General features: G+C 40.6%; 1 long non-coding RNA gene across 1 annotated transcript; it reads right to left on the bottom strand.

Annotated features, from left to right (window-relative positions):
* Positions 1-279: 279 nt before the first annotated feature.
* Positions 280-3,462, bottom strand: LOC146960613 (uncharacterized). The gene is made up of 5 exons (XR_015035405.1): positions 3,309-3,462; positions 2,248-2,378; positions 1,861-1,969; positions 1,234-1,331; positions 280-442 (listed from the first exon to the last, which is right to left on the bottom strand). It is a non-coding gene; the product is annotated as an uncharacterized LOC146960613 (long non-coding RNA).
* Between the last annotated feature and the right edge of the window lie 3,690 nt (positions 3,463-7,152).

Raw genomic sequence — 7,152 nt, forward strand, 5'->3', positions numbered from 1 at the left:
TTCATCAGGTGTTCAGACTGGCATGATCCTCTCTGCAATGAGAAAACAGAAACAATGCAAAAGTTAAAGTGCTGCAGTACCTGAGCATGGTGCCCACACAGAGATAAACTCAGCAATCTGTTGTTAAATTGAGCACCAATGAGCTAGCTAAGACAACCTAAATACATCTCCTCAAACAACATACATACGTACAACGTACATAACTGACCAGCTGTATTAGCTTATTAAAAATTGATTTTTTTTTTGGCATTTGGCAACTTAACCACTGCATACCTGTAATCAGTCTTGACAAGACTGGTGTCTGAGTCACTGGGTCCAGACTTGAGTGAAGACAGGTGGGACAGAGCATCATGCGATGTTCAGGAAACTGCAACTTTGAGCAGGTGTTGTCATCAATCCTCCTGTAGAATCCCAGGGTCTCAATCAGGTGTTTACTGTGGATCTGCAACCAGACCATAATTCAATTTTATCTATTTATACCCAGGGGGTAAAGCAAAAAAACAGACACGGGCGTTGTAAAAGGTTTGACAGCAGAAATTATATCTAGGAACTTCAAGGATTAAAACCTGGGATGACAACCCGGTCAACTAGCTGCTGGAAAGCTACAGGGGCCAAAACCCCTTTCTTGGGCTATAAAATTGAATAATAATAAAATATAAAAAATACTATAAAATTTGGCACAGAGTATCTTGATGCATAGGGGGAGGCATGAAAAAAAGATTCTGGGGTTTGTTGCAGCTCAATTTTAAGATATCACCCTCAACATCCCAAAAAAGACCCAAAAAAATTTACTGTTCGCCTGACAAATTCTCATGAAAATTATTATTTTTCAGCACTTTATGGAGAATATCTATGCTTAACGTGTATATAGAAAACTTCCTTTATTCATAAGCTTCCATTTTTGGGGATGTTGAGGGTGATATCTTAAAATTGACTTGCAACAAACCCCAGAATCTTTTCTTCATGCCTCCCCCTATGTGTCAAGATACTCTGTGCCAATACCTAAATATGTGCACTTACATAATTTTGCCAGCAAAATTACCCAAGAAAGGGGTTTTGGCCCCTGTAGCTTTCCAGCAGCTAGTTGACCGGGTTGTCCACCCAGGTTTTAATCCTTAAAGTTCCTAGATATCATTTCTGGTGTCAAATCTTTTACAACGCTCCGTGTCTGTTTTCCAAAAAACTGGAATTTTGCCCCCTGGGTATTAATAATTTCAATTTAAATGTACTCACTGAAGCTGAGTGTTGATAACACTGATAACGCAATGTACTGGCCATGCCACATTCCTACAAAGTAGGCTAGCTGCCTTGCATTCTCCAGCTGCACCATGCTGAGGAGAGGGAAAAATGATTTTGTAGTGTTAAAAAAAGTGTACAACTAAGGATGGGATGGTTCTGTACAAATCTGTATGTTGAACACAAAATGAACTCATGCAACTTAACACTTCAGTAATAATGATAATGGACAGAAGTAAGTTAACTACATGGATATCTGAACAAGGCAGTTTTAGGCCGGTGTATTTTCCCTTTTCCTCAGCGGGCAGCCCCGGTTCGGGTCCTGCATGTCGTTCCCCCTCTCTCTGACTCCCCATTTCCTGTCTTTCTCTCGACTGTGCTTTCCACTGAAGGCAAAAAAAGTCCCAAAAATATAAAAATGCTGGCTATGCCGCGACGAGCATGGAAAACTTCACAGCACAGCCCTCCAGGCTCCTGTTGCCAGGGACGACCAGGTGTGGGCCGGACACTCCAGTGCTTCACGCAGACTGTGTAAAAATAAAAATAATTTAATTTAAATGTAAATATCAAATTAACATTCTATTCTGAATCCCAACTATCACTTTAAGATACGTTTTCACTTACCACAGTTGGTGTCCTTGGTATCTGGGTGCATCTTCTGGTACTGGCTATGCTGGACCTTCACGTGAGCCTCGATGGAGGATGGGTTCTCACCATGAACGATTGATGCCATCTGAGAGTTTTGAGAGGGAGAGAGAGAGAGGGCGGGGGGTTGCTTACAAATATATCTGACTTTAAACAGTAATCATTATGTCCAAATTATAGCTAACAACCAAGTTAACTGTGTCCTTGACTTGGATTGAGTTGCGTTCTTTTTTATCAAGATGGGTTGGGTGACCTAAGATATGTTTTTTCCAGCTGGTTCTTGCAGTTTCTACCTTTTGACAAGCTTCGTTACAGACATATAAACATAACTAAGGAAAGCTCTGAAAGCATCATGCACACACTCACCTTGAAGTGACTGGCCCCTTGAGATTGTTGATGAATTAACTGAATTTGATCTGCTTTTTCAACGACCCTTGAAATGGGCACCATGGTGTCTGAAAGGCCTCACTCAGCTGTTTCACCATCCACATCATTATCTGAAAAAAGTAAACAGAGGGAGATGAAATAGCTGCACACTTGACAGGAAAGTAGTCAAGATAAACTCAGCTAATTTAACTAGGGAGATATTACTAGCTTGTCCCTAACCAAAGCATGCCTTAGCTGTGATAAATTAAATTCAACAACATTCAGTATTTCCTCTATCATATTTTATCCAGATCAACAGTTTGAGAACCCACAGCCCACGTTTTGTTAATTTTTCAAAACAACACTATAATTTGATTAGTGTATTAAATAAATGCCTATGTATCCACTTCAACCTTTATACAAATCATAAAACAGGCGACGTTGTGAATGGAGAACTTTGTCCTCCTGAAGCTGTCATACATCTGACAGGCCACTGTCCAGTGTGTCCACCACAGGAAACACTTGAGGACATAGTTTATAACTAGTCTGACAGCTAGTCACTGTCACTGACACAGTCAAACCAAGAGTTTAAACTTTATCGCTCCTGGTGGGAGCGGCACGGCTCTTCACACACGCAGGCAGGCACACGCGCGCGCGCATGCACGCACGCACGCACGCACGCACACACACACACACACACACACACACACACACACACACACACACACGATCCAAAAAGCTGTCACATGCGCCGCCAGACTTTTTTTTTCAGAGGTCTGAAGCTGCATTTTACATTAGCTGACGGCTAACGTTAGCGCGAATTGACATAACTTAATGTTACTGAGAGGAGGAAAATCTTTTGCAAGCAAGCAACACACTGCCCCACTTTGAAAACCAAGTTAGGTTACGTTATCTTTAACTTAACAACGTTAACGGGCGAGCTACAGGCCGTTTTGTGTTGCCAGGCAATAATGTTAAAGCTAATGCTAACGCTAAGTCGCTAACGTTTTGTCAACGGACATGACACTCCAGTTAAATTTAATTAACTTAAATTTAGTTACCTCTGAATCTCTGCGCCTCCTCTCCGGTCACATCCACGCCAGTTTCACGCATCCTTTTTCATGTTTCCTCTGTCAAAGGGACAGCGAGTGCCATTGCTGATATTTCTTCTCTGCCAGCTGCTGAAATGCGAAAATCCTCGGCGACCGTTGGTCGTTGGTCAACTGCCAAGTCCAACAGCCAAAAGTAGAGCTGGTTACCCAGCAACAGAGAGCAGCCCCTCCCCCCCATATCCCCCGGAACGTTTGTTGGACGTTGCCTAGGAGATCTGTGGCAAATCTCGCGAGAGTGTGTTGTTGAGCCAGAGGCCTGTGACAAACATGGATCATTTTCTCCTGATGTGTCCGTCTGAAAATTGCCATTTTAGTGTCAAAATGTTCAGAAGTGATGTCCTTTCTTGTTTTTAATTTTCTTACAGTCAGTATTATATCAAAATTACAGAATTGACTGGATAATTTTATCAACATTGCTTCATATCTGCTCCAAAAAATATTTCTATTATTTCAAGGCTAATTCAACTGTAGCTCAGAAGTTAAAGCAAAATTAATATTTTATTAACATGTTAATATTTACTTTAAAAAAAAAAAAAAAAAACCTTCTGTGGTAACTAAACATAAGAAACAGTAAATGTTCCTTTACTGCTTGGGAACATACCTTTTTGGTCCTCAAAAAGCCTACATCCTAGTTACCTTGAGGTCCAATAATGAGTCCTATGGAGTAAATTAATGTAGATTGTTGTACCTGAGGGGACAGAAATGGACTCGTACTGTAGCTATTTCTGAGAGTGTACATTTTGTGGTCTGTTAAAAAAAAACTACAGAAAGAGTATAATATGCTACAGTTATACTATTTAAAATTATTTTAAAAATACTATGAAAACAAACAGAAAACACTACAGTGATACTTTAACAAACATCATAGTAATACTACACATCTAATATAATAACACTATAGGATTACTTAAGTAATGTTCTATAGTGTGCTTGAAAAACAATTACAGGAACACTATAGAATGTACTATAGCCATACTATTTAATATACTACAGGAATACTAAAAAGAAAAGTTACTATTGGAATATTTTAAAACTACCATAGCAAACAAAATAGCACTATAGAATAAACTATAATAATGCCAATGCTGGCAACACGTACCATAGAACACTATAACCTCACTATAGGACACTTTACAATTATTATAGTGAACTATAGTAACTCTTAAGTACATTTTCGTAAGGGAGAGATGTTTGTATTTAAAAAAAAAAAAAAAAAAGAGAGAGATGTTAACAGTCTGCTGCGCTCTGTCACTGGGAAAACACAGATCCCCGCCCAAAACATAGACACAGCAGAACTTAGGTTTTGGGAAAATCCTTCAGACTAAGGCAGAATATTTCCAAGAAATAAAGGTTTTGATGGATAGTGGGTTGATGCACTAACTTAAAGTAACAAGTGGATTATTGGGGTGTGAGTTATGGGCCACATACACTCAAACATAACCGGCCCACATCTGGCATGCCATACATAAACCGTGCCACCATTGCCACATCTGGCCCACATCTGGCATGCCATACATAAACCGTGCCACCATTGCCAGATCTGGCCCACATTCGGGCCACATACCACTTGCCATGCCAGCAGTGGGCCAGAAGTGCCGGCTTGCTGCCAGATCTGGCCCAGACCCGTCTGCTATGTGGGTTACTTTAACCTTCTGTTAGTTGAGCTTAATAATAGGGTTTGGGGGTGGTCCACTAGGGGGAGCTCTAGGCATAGGTCAGGGGTTAACTGCAAAGTTTTGTTTGTTGTTGTTGTGCAGTCCTCATGAGAAGTGAGCCTGTTTTTCCCTGGCTGTACTGAAGTGCTATTGAAGCTCATTCATCCTCCGGTCCACTCTCTGGTCGTGTTCATAGACAGAGAAGATCTAATACCTTCAAAGTTATCTAGCAAACGTAACATTACCGCTGCTAATGTCTTTTGAACTTTGTGAAGTTTTACGAGGAGAAACGGGAGATCGGCGGAGATTAAGCGTTAGCTTGTAGCTAACGTTAGCTAGCGTCGTTAGCTACTAGCTAGTGAGTGACCAAAACAATGATTTTTCCCCATTTTTCGGAAAAGTCAGGTAATGCCCGTTCAATCGCTATTGAGTCACGTCTGTCCTCTATCATGGACACTATTTTTCTTATGTATAAGTTAATTAAAATTTTCCTTACAAGCAATTTAAATCTGCCTAATTTTCAGTGGTTTCCAATGGGAGTTAACCCTTCCGTGACCATTGTTTGTCCAACCTAGCAACAGTAACCGTGGGGGGCGGGGCCTTGACAAAGGGTCAATTGCAAAGAGCATGCAGTAAAAATTTGAAACATTCAGTAGCTCCACTACATCCAGTAGCCTAATGTGTAACTGTAGACCTACTTCACATGGCTGTATAGTGTATGGTGCTGTCTTGAGTATTTTCAGGTAGTATCTTTTTTTGGATTGAAAAACACATAGAGAATAAAGTGCCATAATGAAAACATGACAAAGCCATTTGACTGTCTTCTTCAAAAACGATGATGTCAGGACTTCTCATTTTGACGACACTGACAGTTTCACTGACATAATTACTTGCTTTTGAGGGATGGACTATCCATTTTGAGCAAGTGTACCAAGTGATGCGCTTTTGCAGGTTGTCCACTTAGGTTTTGCAGTTGGTAATAATTGTTTTGAGAAATGCACTAACTGTTGTGCAAATGTTAAGAGTGATGTGAAAAAAGCACCAAAGCAATTGAGAAAAAATGTAAAAGTTCTCTCACCATCAGATAACTGCGATGGGATGAAATTAATTCACTCATGAATCGTGTCCTACTTGGGATAATATAGAGTTTGTCTATTATGGAGAAATAAACCGAGACAGGATGTAGCCTATGAAAAACCCTGTCATTTTGTCAAGAAACTGTCATTTCCATCCTGCGGTTTGCATGCTCTCATGATGAGAAGTGTCAAATTGGACACAAATACGGCAGCGGTCACTTCCATACACATGTATGGGTCACTCATGGATGTATTAGGGGTCACTTCGACGTGACGTCACTGCAATCCATGAATATAAAAGATGCAGTTTCAAATAAAGAATTTATATTTTGAAATAACTGTTGTTCCAGTTTAATTTTTTATTCAAACGGTGGATGGATGGATGGATGGAGATAGATAGATAGATAGATAGATAGACAGATAGATAGATAGATAGATAGATAGATAGATAGATAGATAGATAGATAGACTAAAGGGAAATTCACTTAGGCAGCTCAAAAATGATACAAATGGCCAGAGAATGCTGTGAACCCTAAGGGGCCAGTCATTCAGTTGTTGCAATGATTTATTGTTAGCCTATGTACTGCGGTCAAATGAGCCGTCGTTCGTCTTCGCGGAGTCAAGCCAGCCGCACAAACATTTTAACTGCGCCCGTATCATAGAACTTACGGCGAATGCTCCGAGTCCACCGACAAAGCTAGCGCTAGTTTAGAACCAAGCGAGATGACTTCCGGTTTTCAAAATAAGACGAGGATAATACGAAGGCAATCGAGGTGTGTGTGTGTGTGTGTGTGTGTGTGTGTGTGTGTGTGTGTGTGTGTGTGTGTGTGTGTGTGTGTGTGTGTTGGAAGCGAACTTCAGCGTCGTTGCTGGCGAATCAGCTGTTGTCCTGATACACACTGTGACATATTTTTTCATGATGCCGTTCAGGCTGATTCTGAGAGTTTATAAATGACGGCGTAACGTGCGATGCTGTTCAGGCTGATTCTGAGAGCTTATAAATGACGGCGTAACGTGCGATGCTGTTCAGGCTGATTCTGAGAGCTTATAAATGACGGCGTA

The sequence above is a fragment of the Trachurus japonicus genome, unplaced genomic scaffold (assembly GCF_045865225.1).
Source record: "Trachurus japonicus isolate A0001 unplaced genomic scaffold, Traja_1.0 AP030176.1".
In the NCBI taxonomy this organism is placed as follows: Eukaryota; Metazoa; Chordata; class Actinopteri; order Carangiformes; family Carangidae; genus Trachurus; species Trachurus japonicus.